At 46.8% G+C, this 13,123-nt stretch overlaps 1 pseudogene; it reads left to right on the top strand.

Annotated features, from left to right (window-relative positions):
• The first annotated feature begins 6,560 nt into the window (after positions 1-6,560).
• On the top strand, positions 6,561-6,741 carry LOC136574063 (U2 spliceosomal RNA; annotated as a pseudogene).
• Positions 6,742-13,123: the final 6,382 nt, after the last annotated feature.

Raw genomic sequence — 13,123 nt, 5'->3', positions numbered from 1 at the left:
CATCCCTTACCACTCCCCCCCTTACCCTCCCCTCATTCCCCTGTTTGTAGACCTTATAAAATATCACAGACAAACATGATATAGTTCAACTCGAAATTGATTTATTAAGTTTCATTGTCAAAGTTAATTTTACATTGCTTTGAGATAAGGCAAAAGTTCCCCCCCCCCTCCATGAAACCAATAAAACCTATATTGAATAAAATAAAAATGATGCAGTTACCGGTAGTTCTGCAGCTTCTTGGTGGAAATAAAGACCATCTCCCGTCTCCCAGCTGCAGCAGAGACTGACTGAAATGGCTGCCAAGCCCGGTATTAATGCTTCTAAATTGATGACATCACAAAGGAGTGACATCATCAGCCTTCCAAACACCTGGCTCAATTGCATACAGTATGTATGTATGTATGTATGCATGTATGTGAGTCTATCTATCTATCTATCTATCTATCTATCTATCTATCTATCTATCTTTATTAATTATGTAGAATATAGATATGGATTATTTCTAAATTACAGATTTTGTAGATATAGATTAAAGATAGATTTAAGATTGTTTGTGTGTGTATGTGTGTGTGTATATAAGTGTGTGTGTGTATATATATATATATATATATATATATATATATATATATATATATATAGTGTGTGTATATATATATAATGTATATATGTAAAAAAAATATAAAATCTGTAGTTATGTATGTATGTATGTATGTATGTATGTATGGCGGGAAAAAAAGGCCTGCTGTATGTTTTTAAGTTCTTCGGATGACCATGCCGCTCTAATATTCTCCTTACTAGGGTCTACTAATGCTGGCCCAGGGGAAGGCAATAAAGCCCTATGGGGCCGAAGCCAATTTCCCTTATTTTAGGTAAAAAGTTTCCATCCGTCCCTACTCGAAATGCGGCTGGCCGAAGAGATCCCTCCAACCGACCGGCCGACGCACCTTCAGAGACAAACTAGTGCTTGCTTCTAGTGTCATCGCCGGCTTAACCCTCGTTTGTAGGGAGCTGACGAGTCCTGCAGCAGCAGGCTCTGCAAGCCTAGGATGCGTGAGCTCGGTGCAAGAGGAAGGACTGAGGGTGTGAGGCTGGGCGCGGTTGAGAAGGCGTGGGGCGGGGCTATGTAAAGTTTTACAAGCTCTCCCCGCTGCCTGGGTGCATTGTGGGTGCGCCCAGAGTGCTGGCTGAGCGTGTTGCCTCAAGCCTTAGAAGTGGAGTTGGGCGGACCGGGCTACAGGTGAAACCCATTTCGGGTTATCGCTTCTCGGCCTTTTGGCTAAGATCAAGTGTACCTGGTACAGGCGGTCTTAGTCAGAAGGTAACTCGGGTACCCCTCTCCTCTGCCTGGCGGGATCGCCCACTCCGGTGGGCTTCACCCGCCTGCTGCTATCGGGGAGAGGGATTAGTCCCAGGGTAAACGGGTTGCGATCCCCCTGCCTCTTCTGGTCTCCGGGCCAGAGGAGGGCGCTACTATTGTTGAGTCACAAAGCGGTTTTGTGACTTCCCTTCTACAAACATGGGCGAAAGCCCACAAGAAATACCGGCATATGCGCGGATTAAGAACACAGTACGTGTCTCTTTTACGAATAGTGCGGATACACGTGGCCTGAGGTATGTGGTTGAGGACGTGCTACAAGGAGTATTTAATGTGCAAAAGAGAGAGATTCTAGCGATCCAAGACTACCCCAAGCGACGGATCTACGACGTTACCCTAACTGAAACTGGCATATTTCGAGATCTGGTGGCGGCCATCCCAGAGAAGAAAGATCCGAAGCTTGCGGGTGTCTTGCTGGTCGAGCACGTCCTCGACATAACTAAACTCGTGGTGATTAAGATGTACTCTCCTTACATTGACGTGAAAGAGGTTGAGGCTTTCCTATCACGATATTTTAAATCCGTCAGATGTATGGGAAAAATTATGAACGAGTTTGGCATCTGGACCTCGAAGTGGCGTTTCCAGGCCACGTGTATAAGTGACCCCAGTTGGCCGGGGGGAGTGATCTTACCGCCCGCGCGTTTTAAATTGGGCAAAGTGAATGGCGACCTGTACTTTGCGGGAATGCCCGACTTCTGCAGGGTTTGTTCAACATACGGTCACCAAAAAGAAAACTGTGCGAGTACTTGTAAGAAATGTGGGGGCACTGATCACGAGACAAGCGAGTGCAAAAAAGGCAAAGGTTGTTATTTCTGCGGCAGTGTTGGTCACCTCTACACGTTTTGCCCCCACAGAGCACAGAAGACGGAGCAGCAAGGGCGACCCGGACCGAAGGAGCAGCCAGGGCAGCCAGATGACCAAGCAGCACCCCCCCAGGGAGAGGAACCTGAGGAGATGGAGGTCTCTAGTGGACCCCCCCAGACCGGTAAGGAACAGCGGAGCATAAAGAGGAGGGTGAGTGACCGGCGGACAGGCTCTCCCTCCCGGGAAACCGGTGGAGGTGGTAGAGCCGGGGAAGCCGGTCCAGGCCCTCCCAAGATGCCCGCTCAAGCGGTGCCTGAGGTGGAGGACCCAGGGGGCACGGCGGCAGCAACACAGAAAAGGCGGAAAGGCTCGGGAGGCAGGCTCTATTCGGAGGTGGTGCAGGGGGGAACCCCGGAGATTCCGACTCAGTTGGAGGACCCTGGGGAAGTACCCCCTGCGGTGTCAGCCCAGAAGGCCCCTCCCCCTCCCTGCCAGGAGGGGGCGCGGGGTGCCACCTCCGAGGGCAGAGATACATGCGAGAGCCGAGTACCCACCCCGGCGGAGGGGTCAGATATGAGCACGGGAGCTGGCCTGCCAGCCCCCTTGGAGTTCCCAGTAGAAATAGAATCGGTATGGGACTTTACGCAAATCCCTCTCTCGGGCACCGTAGGGGGTCCACTAAGCGAGGTAGGTTCCTCTCCAGCATCGACATTTACGATGGACTCGGATGCGGGGGGGTGTGAGAGTGTCAGCGAGGTCTTTGGCTTGCCCGGGGACTTCTGAGCAGAGACCCACACATTTCCTAGTCCCCCATGGCTGCTCTATCGGGACTCACGTTTAACGTCAGAAGTATCGAGAGCCACGTGAGGAGGGTCGCCCTCTTCAACTACCTGACGATTTTCGCTGCCTCCGTCTTTTTCCTGCAGGAGTGCGGGATCCCGCATAGAGCCCAGTACAAAAAATACCAAGAGGACTGGGTACATGGACCGTCGGTCTGGTCCGGCTCTAACGAGACCAGATCGGCGGGGGTCGCCATTCTTTTTAAAGGAAACGTTTTAATTGATGTTATTAACGAAATTTTACCAGGCAGAATTTTATTGGTCAAAGCTTTTATTAACGGAGTAAAGTGGCAGTTTTTAAATTTTTATGGTGCAACCGATAAGAACACCCGAGCAGAAATGTTAGAGATTTTACCCCTTTTTTTAAACGATTCAGATCCTCTGATTTTAGCGGGAGATTTTAATTGTATTTTAAAGGGGGAACGCCGGCTTTCAAGCTCAGTGAGCAGAAATTATGACAAAACCTCAGCCTTGCTAAAAAACATCATCTCAGACGCCAAGCTCACTGATGCTTACAAAAAATGCAACCCCAACGCATCAGAGGAAGCCGGCGTTACCTGGAGCAACAGACTGTGCAGCTCCAGGATCGATTTTATGTTCTGCTCTTACCAAGTACTGCCTTTTAGATGTGACCTTTTTACCAATGTTTTCTCGGATCATAAGCTTTTATATTTTAAAGTTGATTCAGTTTTAAAGAGAAAATCCGGTAAGAATGCCTGGAAGTTTAACGTGTCCCTTTTAGAAGATCCGCAGGTTTTATCTGATTTTATCACTTTTTATAAAGACTGCAGGCGAGTAAAAGATCCCAACACTCCCACCAGCCAATGGTGGGAGAAGATGAAACTGAAAATAAAAACATTTTTTATTAAGGTTGGGATCGCTAAAGCAAAAGCAAAACGCACATTTTATTCTAATCTGAATACTCGTCTGCAGACCCTGTATAAGTTCAGAGAACATGACATAGAGGTGGACCACGAGATCATCGAGGTGAAGAAAGAGATCGCCCGGTGCCTGGAGCAGAGGGGAAAGGAGATAATCTTCCGTTCGAAAGTGCAACACCTGGAGGAGAACGAGACCTGCTCCAGGTACTTCTTCAAGAAGATAAGAGACAAGCGGACAGTCCTCGATGATCTCGATGGCACCAAGGACATACAGGGTATTTTAAAGAAAGTGTATGGTTTTTATGCGGATCTTTTTAATACTAAACCTGTTGACATTGATTTTATGAATGACTCGTTGAAGGAGATCACTGACGTTTTAGATCCTGGTTCTCGTGAGATTTTACTAAGGGACATCACAGAACAGGAGATTTTAGACACTATTAAAAGTTTTAAACCAGGTAAGGTGCCTGGGCCCGATGGTATACCCATAGAGTTTTATGTCACCTTTTTTGGTATTTTTAAGGATGACCTTTTCTCCCTTTTTACTGAGGTTTTTATGTCTAAAGCCCTCCCGGGGTCCTGGAAGAAGGGTGACGTGTCTCTTTTATACAAGAAAGGAGACAAGACGGACATCAAGAACTGGAGACCGATCACCCTTCTGAACAGTGACTACAAAATAATGGCCAAAATATGTGCAAACCGCCTCAAGACCGTAATAAGCACAGTTGTACACCCCAACCAGGTCTGTGGGGTGCCCGGGAGGGCAATATGGGAGAATCTTAACCTGATCAAAGATTGTATTAGCGACACAAAATCAAGAAGCGGAAAAATGGCAATTTTAACTATCGACTTTGAAAAAGCCTTTGACCGCGTGTCGCATTTTTATCTTTTTAAGGTTTTAGAGAGAATGGGTATACCGGAAGGTTTTTTATTGTCTTTAAAAGCGTTTTACAACAACTGCACGAGTAGAATTTTAGTCAACGGTTTTAGGACACAGGAAGTGCTTTTAAACTCCGGGGTGAAGCAGGGGTGTCCCTTGTCCCCACTACTTTTTATATGCGCCCTAGAGCCTCTTTTATGCACCATACGGCGGGACAAGCAGATCCGTGGGATCCCCCTGCCCGGCGGCGGGGGGATCGAGGCTAAAGTAGTGGGGTACATGGACGATGTGGCAATCCTCGGAAGGGACACCCTGTCGATCCAGAAGGCTATTAGACAAATTGAGTTTTATTGCTGCGCCTCGGGTTTTAAAGTCAATTTTAACAAAAGTAGTGTTTTAAACATCGGGGACCTGCCCTTGCCAGATGTCCCCATTCCTGTGTCCGACTCGGTGCAGATTTTAGGAGTCTCCTTCAACGAGGATAACAGAGGTCTTAACAGCTGGGACTTGGTGGCACAAAAGATAAACAAGAAAATCTGTATGTGGAGCATGCGGCAGCTGACCATGGAGGGGAAGGTTTTAATCACCAAATCTGTGATTTTACCTATTTTATTGTACCTGAGTTTAGTGTTTCCCCCTCCTGGCAGAGTTTTTAATAAAATTGTTAAAGCATGCTTCACATTTTTATGGAGCTCCAAGATGGAGAAACTAAGCAGGGAAATCGTGATGAAGCCGAAGGAGATGGGCGGAAAAGATTTCCCTGATTTTAAAGCCTTTTTATATACAAAGTATTTTAGTTTATGTATTGGTGCTCTTTTTAAAAACCACTATTGGTCCTATTTTATCCGGTATAACACAGGCTATTTTATGAGGAGGAACAATTGGTTCAAGACGGTTTTAAATTCCCCTTACTCTTTTAATCTGCCCGGAGAATACAAGATTTTAGAGAAAATAGCGATTTTATATGATTTTACTGGCAAAAGCCCACAAGTTTTAATGAATAGTAAAGTCATTTTAAAGGATATTAAGAAAAGTGGTTTTTATGTTCAAGTAAGTAATTTTAACGAAAGACAAAGCAAGGAAACTTGGACAATGGTTAATTATTATATTTTTAATTCACAGAAAGATCTGGCCTGGAGCTGCGTCCATGACTGTCTTCCGTGCCGGGCATTCCAGCATCGTAGAGGTTTGACCAACACTGCCGCGTGCCCAAGACCAGGATGTGCAGGAGAAGAGACGACGACCCACCTGATGTGGACCTGCTACATTACAAAAAGAGTATGGACTAAGATATTGCCGCTACTGATTAAGATAACAGGACTTAAGAGACTAACATTGGATGCCGTCCTGTATGGATGCCTGGAATGCCCCACACGGACTCAGAAAATTATGGCATGGAAGATGGTCAATTCGGTCAAAGCAGCTCTATGGAAATCCAGAAATATTTTAGTTTTTAAACATGAAATTTTAACTGTGAAGGACATTTTAGCCATTACTCTTAATGAGATGCACCAGTACTTTTTAGTGGATAAGAAAAATTTCCCAATTTTAGCGAGAAAATGGCTTTTATCAGAATGGAGCTCCATAATATGATGCCACCAAGGGCCCTTTTATGTGATATTATCTTGTTCTGTATTTTTAACATGTATTTTATGTAGACGAATGTTTTAAATGGTATGTTTTAATGTGTTGTTTAATATGTTTTAATGTACTGTTTTTAACAATTGACAAAACGTCTATGTAAATATGTGTTGTACAAATAAAAACGCCCCCCATATGGAGGGCTTGTCAACTTAAAAAAAAAAAAATCTGTTCTTATCAGTTTAATATCTGATACGTCCCCTATCTGGGGACCATATATTAAATGGATTTTTAGAACAGGGAGCTGGAAAAAGAGCTTGCTCTGTCCACTCCACGCATTGACCTGGTATTGCAGTACCTCCAGGACCGGTGCACCCCCTTTCCTACAACCGTTTCCAAAAGCAGAAAAACAACACCGACGAGCAAGAGGTGCAGCGCAGCTGTGGCGGCGGCTGCTGCTACCACCACCACCCAAGCACTTTGATTGACACTCAGCCCGTCTGCTCGCAACATTGTATCCACTGAGCAGCTGCGTCTGCCAGAGTGTGCACAGCACAGGTACAACTGGAAGCAAAACAACACACACACCAGTTCATATGGCAGCCGCACTCTATAGTTCGTACCTACCGCTGCGCTAATAGCCAAGTTGGAAACATCGGGCAGGCACAGCGTATCCTGGCAGCCTGCGTCTGTATGCTCCACGTATTCGGGTCATGGGTGTATGTGCAGGGGGCCCGGAGCCCTAGGGGGCCCATAAAGTCTCTCTTCCCCACATTGTAAACCAATGCTATCAATGAAGCTTTATAGTTTGGGGGCCCAGTTCCAGACTTTGTACTGGGGCCCCGCAGCTTCAAGTTACACCTCCGGATCAGGATAATGCTAGGCCATTCCAACCAGCCTGTGTGTGTGACCTGCAGTCGCTGGTAGTCGAAAAGCGGCCGGCCCCGGATGCGCGCTTCAGAGTGGACAGACAGCAGCGGACCCCCAATCACACAGGCCCAAGGCTTGCTATGTAGCACGGAATACCTCATTGGACTGCAGCACTCCACGCGGGCTGAGATACACGCTCCACGTGGGATGGGCAGTATTCGTCCATGAAGATCCAGGCCAACGTTTAGAGATGGAGCAACACTCGGGGAGCAAAGAACTCCAACGAACGGACGTCTACTTTACAAGGATGTATTGCTTTATTCAATGCATGGACACAGAAACAGTTCAACCGCTCGATTACAGACCGCAGTCAATACAGTAAAGAAAGAAATGTGTCTGTTTAATGTAAACTTGCATGGAGCTCGTTTGTCAGCCACTGACTGACTGAATGCTGAAACGTGGTCTAACGTTACATGCACCACCAGGGATAAGGCCTTGCCTATAAGCATTCCCCAGCTGGCAAAAACGGAACCTCCCTGCCTATTCCTCACCATGGAAGAACGGAACCTACCTTTTTTTTTAAAAAAAAGAAAGCCACAGCAGCAGCCAACTCGATTTTGGTAGGCCGCTGTCTCCCCCTTGTGTGCTGCATAAAAAATGCACTCCACTAAAAATAACATTGATCCACGAAATAGAGCGTAGGGAGAGAATGAGGCTTCAAGATGAGCCGTCAGGCTATGATAAATTGTATCACACCTGGGCGATATGGATAGATGCCCGGAGCTCACCCCTATTTACTAGGTGGTTACAGACAGGGACATGTGAGTAACACGTTTAAACCACAATCGTAAAGAGAAACAACAATCCCGGAGCCCGCCCCCCCCCCTTTTTGTTTTATTTTCTCTTTCTCCCGTGTCATAGATACCTACCATCCCTTACCACTCCCCCCCTTACCCTCCCCTCATTCCCCTGTTTGTAGACCTTATAAAATATCACAGACAAACATGATATAGTTCAACTCGAAATTGATTTATTAAGTTTCATTGTCAAAGTTAATTTTACATTGCTTTGAGATAAGGCAAAAGTTTCCCCCCCTCCATGAAACCAATAAAACCTATATTGAATAAAATAAAAATGATGCAGTTACCGGTAGTTCTGCAGCTTCTTGGTGGAAATAAAGACCATCTCCCGTCTCCCAGCTGCAGCAGAGACTGACTGAAATGGCTGCCAAGCCCGGTATTAATGCTTCTAAATTGATGACATCACAAAGGAGTGACATCATCAGCCTTCCAAACACCTGGCTCAATTGCATACAGTATGTATGTATGTATGTATGCATGTATGTGAGTCTATCTATCTATCTATCTATCTTTATTAATTATGTAGAATATAGATATGGATTATTTCTAAATTACAGATTTTGTAGATATAGATTAAAGATAGATTTAAGATTGTTTGTGTGTGTATGTGTGTGTGTATATAAGTGTGTGTGTGTGTGTATATATATATATATATATATATATATATATATATATATATATATAGTGTGTGTATATATATATAATGTATATATGTAAAAAAAATATAAAATCTGTAGTTATGTATGTATGTATGTATGTATGTATGTATGGCGGGAAAAAAAGGCCTGCTGTATGTTTTTAAGTTCTTCGGATGACCATGCCGCTCTAATATTCTCCTTACTAGGGTCTACTAATGCTGGCCCAGGGGAAGGCAATAAAGCCCTATGGGGCCGAAGCCAATTTCCCTTATTTTAGGTAAAAAGTTTCCATCCGTCCCTACTCGAAATGCGGCTGGCCGAAGAGATCCCTCCAACCGACCGGCCGACGCACCTTCAGAGACAAACTAGTGCTTGCTTCTAGTGTCATCGCCGGCTTAACCCTCGTTTGTAGGGAGCTGACGAGTCCTGCAGCAGCAGGCTCTGCAAGCCTAGGATGCGTGAGCTCGGTGCAAGAGGAAGGACTGAGGGTGTGAGGCTGGGCGCGGTTGAGAAGGCGTGGGGCGGGGCTATGTAAAGTTTTACAAGCTCTCCCCGCTGCCTGGGTGCATTGTGGGTGCGCCCAGAGTGCTGGCTGAGCGTGTTGCCTCAAGCCTTAGAAGTGGAGTTGGGCGGACCGGGCTACAGGTGAAACCCATTTCGGGTTATCGCTTCTCGGCCTTTTGGCTAAGATCAAGTGTACCTGGTACAGGCGGTCTTAGTCAGAAGGTAACTCGGGTACCCCTCTCCTCTGCCTGGCGGGATCGCCCACTCCGGTGGGCTTCACCCGCCTGCTGCTATCGGGGAGAGGGATTAGTCCCAGGGTAAACGGGTTGCGATCCCCCTGCCTCTTCTGGTCTCCGGGCCAGAGGAGGGCGCTACTATTGTTGAGTCACAAAGCGGTTTTGTGACTTCCCTTCTACAAACATGGGCGAAAGCCCACAAGAAATACCGGCATATGCGCGGATTAAGAACACAGTACGTGTCTCTTTTACGAATAGTGCGGATACACGTGGCCTGAGGTATGTGGTTGAGGACGTGCTACAAGGAGTATTTAATGTGCAAAAGAGAGAGATTCTAGCGATCCAAGACTACCCCAAGCGACGGATCTACGACGTTACCCTAACTGAAACTGGCATATTTCGAGATCTGGTGGCGGCCATCCCAGAGAAGAAAGATCCGAAGCTTGCGGGTGTCTTGCTGGTCGAGCACGTCCTCGACATAACTAAACTCGTGGTGATTAAGATGTACTCTCCTTACATTGACGTGAAAGAGGTTGAGGCTTTCCTATCACGATATTTTAAATCCGTCAGATGTATGGGAAAAATTATGAACGAGTTTGGCATCTGGACCTCGAAGTGGCGTTTCCAGGCCACGTGTATAAGTGACCCCAGTTGGCCGGGGGGAGTGATCTTACCGCCCGCGCGTTTTAAATTGGGCAAAGTGAATGGCGACCTGTACTTTGCGGGAATGCCCGACTTCTGCAGGGTTTGTTCAACATACGGTCACCAAAAAGAAAACTGTGCGAGTACTTGTAAGAAATGTGGGGGCACTGATCACGAGACAAGCGAGTGCAAAAAAGGCAAAGGTTGTTATTTCTGCGGCAGTGTTGGTCACCTCTACACGTTTTGCCCCCACAGAGCACAGAAGACGGAGCAGCAAGGGCGACCCGGACCGAAGGAGCAGCCAGGGCAGCCAGATGACCAAGCAGCACCCCCCCAGGGAGAGGAACCTGAGGAGATGGAGGTCTCTAGTGGACCCCCCCAGACCGGTAAGGAACAGCGGAGCATAAAGAGGAGGGTGAGTGACCGGCGGACAGGCTCTCCCTCCCGGGAAACCGGTGGAGGTGGTAGAGCCGGGGAAGCCGGTCCAGGCCCTCCCAAGATGCCCGCTCAAGCGGTGCCTGAGGTGGAGGACCCAGGGGGCACGGCGGCAGCAACACAGAAAAGGCGGAAAGGCTCGGGAGGCAGGCTCTATTCGGAGGTGGTGCAGGGGGGAACCCCGGAGATTCCGACTCAGTTGGAGGACCCTGGGGAAGTACCCCCTGCGGTGTCAGCCCAGAAGGCCCCTCCCCCTCCCTGCCAGGAGGGGGCGCGGGGTGCCACCTCCGAGGGCAGAGATACATGCGAGAGCCGAGTACCCACCCCGGCGGAGGGGTCAGATATGAGCACGGGAGCTGGCCTGCCAGCCCCCTTGGAGTTCCCAGTAGAAATAGAATCGGTATGGGACTTTACGCAAATCCCTCTCTCGGGCACCGTAGGGGGTCCACTAAGCGAGGTAGGTTCCTCTCCAGCATCGACATTTACGATGGACTCGGATGCGGGGGGGTGTGAGAGTGTCAGCGAGGTCTTTGGCTTGCCCGGGGACTTCTGAGCAGAGACCCACACATTTCCTAGTCCCCCATGGCTGCTCTATCGGGACTCACGTTTAACGTCAGAAGTATCGAGAGCCACGTGAGGAGGGTCGCCCTCTTCAACTACCTGACGATTTTCGCTGCCTCCGTCTTTTTCCTGCAGGAGTGCGGGATCCCGCATAGAGCCCAGTACAAAAAATACCAAGAGGACTGGGTACATGGACCGTCGGTCTGGTCCGGCTCTAACGAGACCAGATCGGCGGGGGTCGCCATTCTTTTTAAAGGAAACGTTTTAATTGATGTTATTAACGAAATTTTACCAGGCAGAATTTTATTGGTCAAAGCTTTTATTAACGGAGTAAAGTGGCAGTTTTTAAATTTTTATGGTGCAACCGATAAGAACACCCGAGCAGAAATGTTAGAGATTTTACCCCTTTTTTTAAACGATTCAGATCCTCTGATTTTAGCGGGAGATTTTAATTGTATTTTAAAGGGGGAACGCCGGCTTTCAAGCTCAGTGAGCAGAAATTATGACAAAACCTCAGCCTTGCTAAAAAACATCATCTCAGACGCCAAGCTCACTGATGCTTACAAAAAATGCAACCCCAACGCATCAGAGGAAGCCGGCGTTACCTGGAGCAACAGACTGTGCAGCTCCAGGATCGATTTTATGTTCTGCTCTTACCAAGTACTGCCTTTTAGATGTGACCTTTTTACCAATGTTTTCTCGGATCATAAGCTTTTATATTTTAAAGTTGATTCAGTTTTAAAGAGAAAATCCGGTAAGAATGCCTGGAAGTTTAACGTGTCCCTTTTAGAAGATCCGCAGGTTTTATCTGATTTTATCACTTTTTATAAAGACTGCAGGCGAGTAAAAGATCCCAACACTCCCACCAGCCAATGGTGGGAGAAGATGAAACTGAAAATAAAAACATTTTTTATTAAGGTTGGGATCGCTAAAGCAAAAGCAAAACGCACATTTTATTCTAATCTGAATACTCGTCTGCAGACCCTGTATAAGTTCAGAGAACATGACATAGAGGTGGACCACGAGATCATCGAGGTGAAGAAAGAGATCGCCCGGTGCCTGGAGCAGAGGGGAAAGGAGATAATCTTCCGTTCGAAAGTGCAACACCTGGAGGAGAACGAGACCTGCTCCAGGTACTTCTTCAAGAAGATAAGAGACAAGCGGACAGTCCTCGATGATCTCGATGGCACCAAGGACATACAGGGTATTTTAAAGAAAGTGTATGGTTTTTATGCGGATCTTTTTAATACTAAACCTGTTGACATTGATTTTATGAATGACTCGTTGAAGGAGATCACTGACGTTTTAGATCCTGGTTCTCGTGAGATTTTACTAAGGGACATCACAGAACAGGAGATTTTAGACACTATTAAAAGTTTTAAACCAGGTAAGGTGCCTGGGCCCGATGGTATACCCATAGAGTTTTATGTCACCTTTTTTGGTATTTTTAAGGATGACCTTTTCTCCCTTTTTACTGAGGTTTTTATGTCTAAAGCCCTCCCGGGGTCCTGGAAGAAGGGTGACGTGTCTCTTTTATACAAGAAAGGAGACAAGACGGACATCAAGAACTGGAGACCGATCACCCTTCTGAACAGTGACTACAAAATAATGGCCAAAATATGTGCAAACCGCCTCAAGACCGTAATAAGCACAGTTGTACACCCCAACCAGGTCTGTGGGGTGCCCGGGAGGGCAATATGGGAGAATCTTAACCTGATCAAAGATTGTATTAGCGACACAAAATCAAGAAGCGGAAAAATGGCAATTTTAACTATCGACTTTGAAAAAGCCTTTGACCGCGTGTCGCATTTTTATCTTTTTAAGGTTTTAGAGAGAATGGGTATACCGGAAGGTTTTTTATTGTCTTTAAAAGCGTTTTACAACAACTGCACGAGTAGAATTTTAGTCAACGGTTTTAGGACACAGGAAGTGCTTTTAAACTCCGGGGTGAAGCAGGGGTGTCCCTTGTCCCCACTACTTTTTATATGCGCCCTAGAGCCTCTTTTATGCACCATA

The sequence above is a fragment of the Eleutherodactylus coqui genome, chromosome 7, assembly GCF_035609145.1.
Source record: "Eleutherodactylus coqui strain aEleCoq1 chromosome 7, aEleCoq1.hap1, whole genome shotgun sequence".
NCBI lineage: Eukaryota > Metazoa > Chordata > Amphibia > Anura > Eleutherodactylidae > Eleutherodactylus > Eleutherodactylus coqui.
Note: the sequence above shows the minus strand (reverse complement) of the source record. Positions and strands in the feature narration are given on the sequence as shown.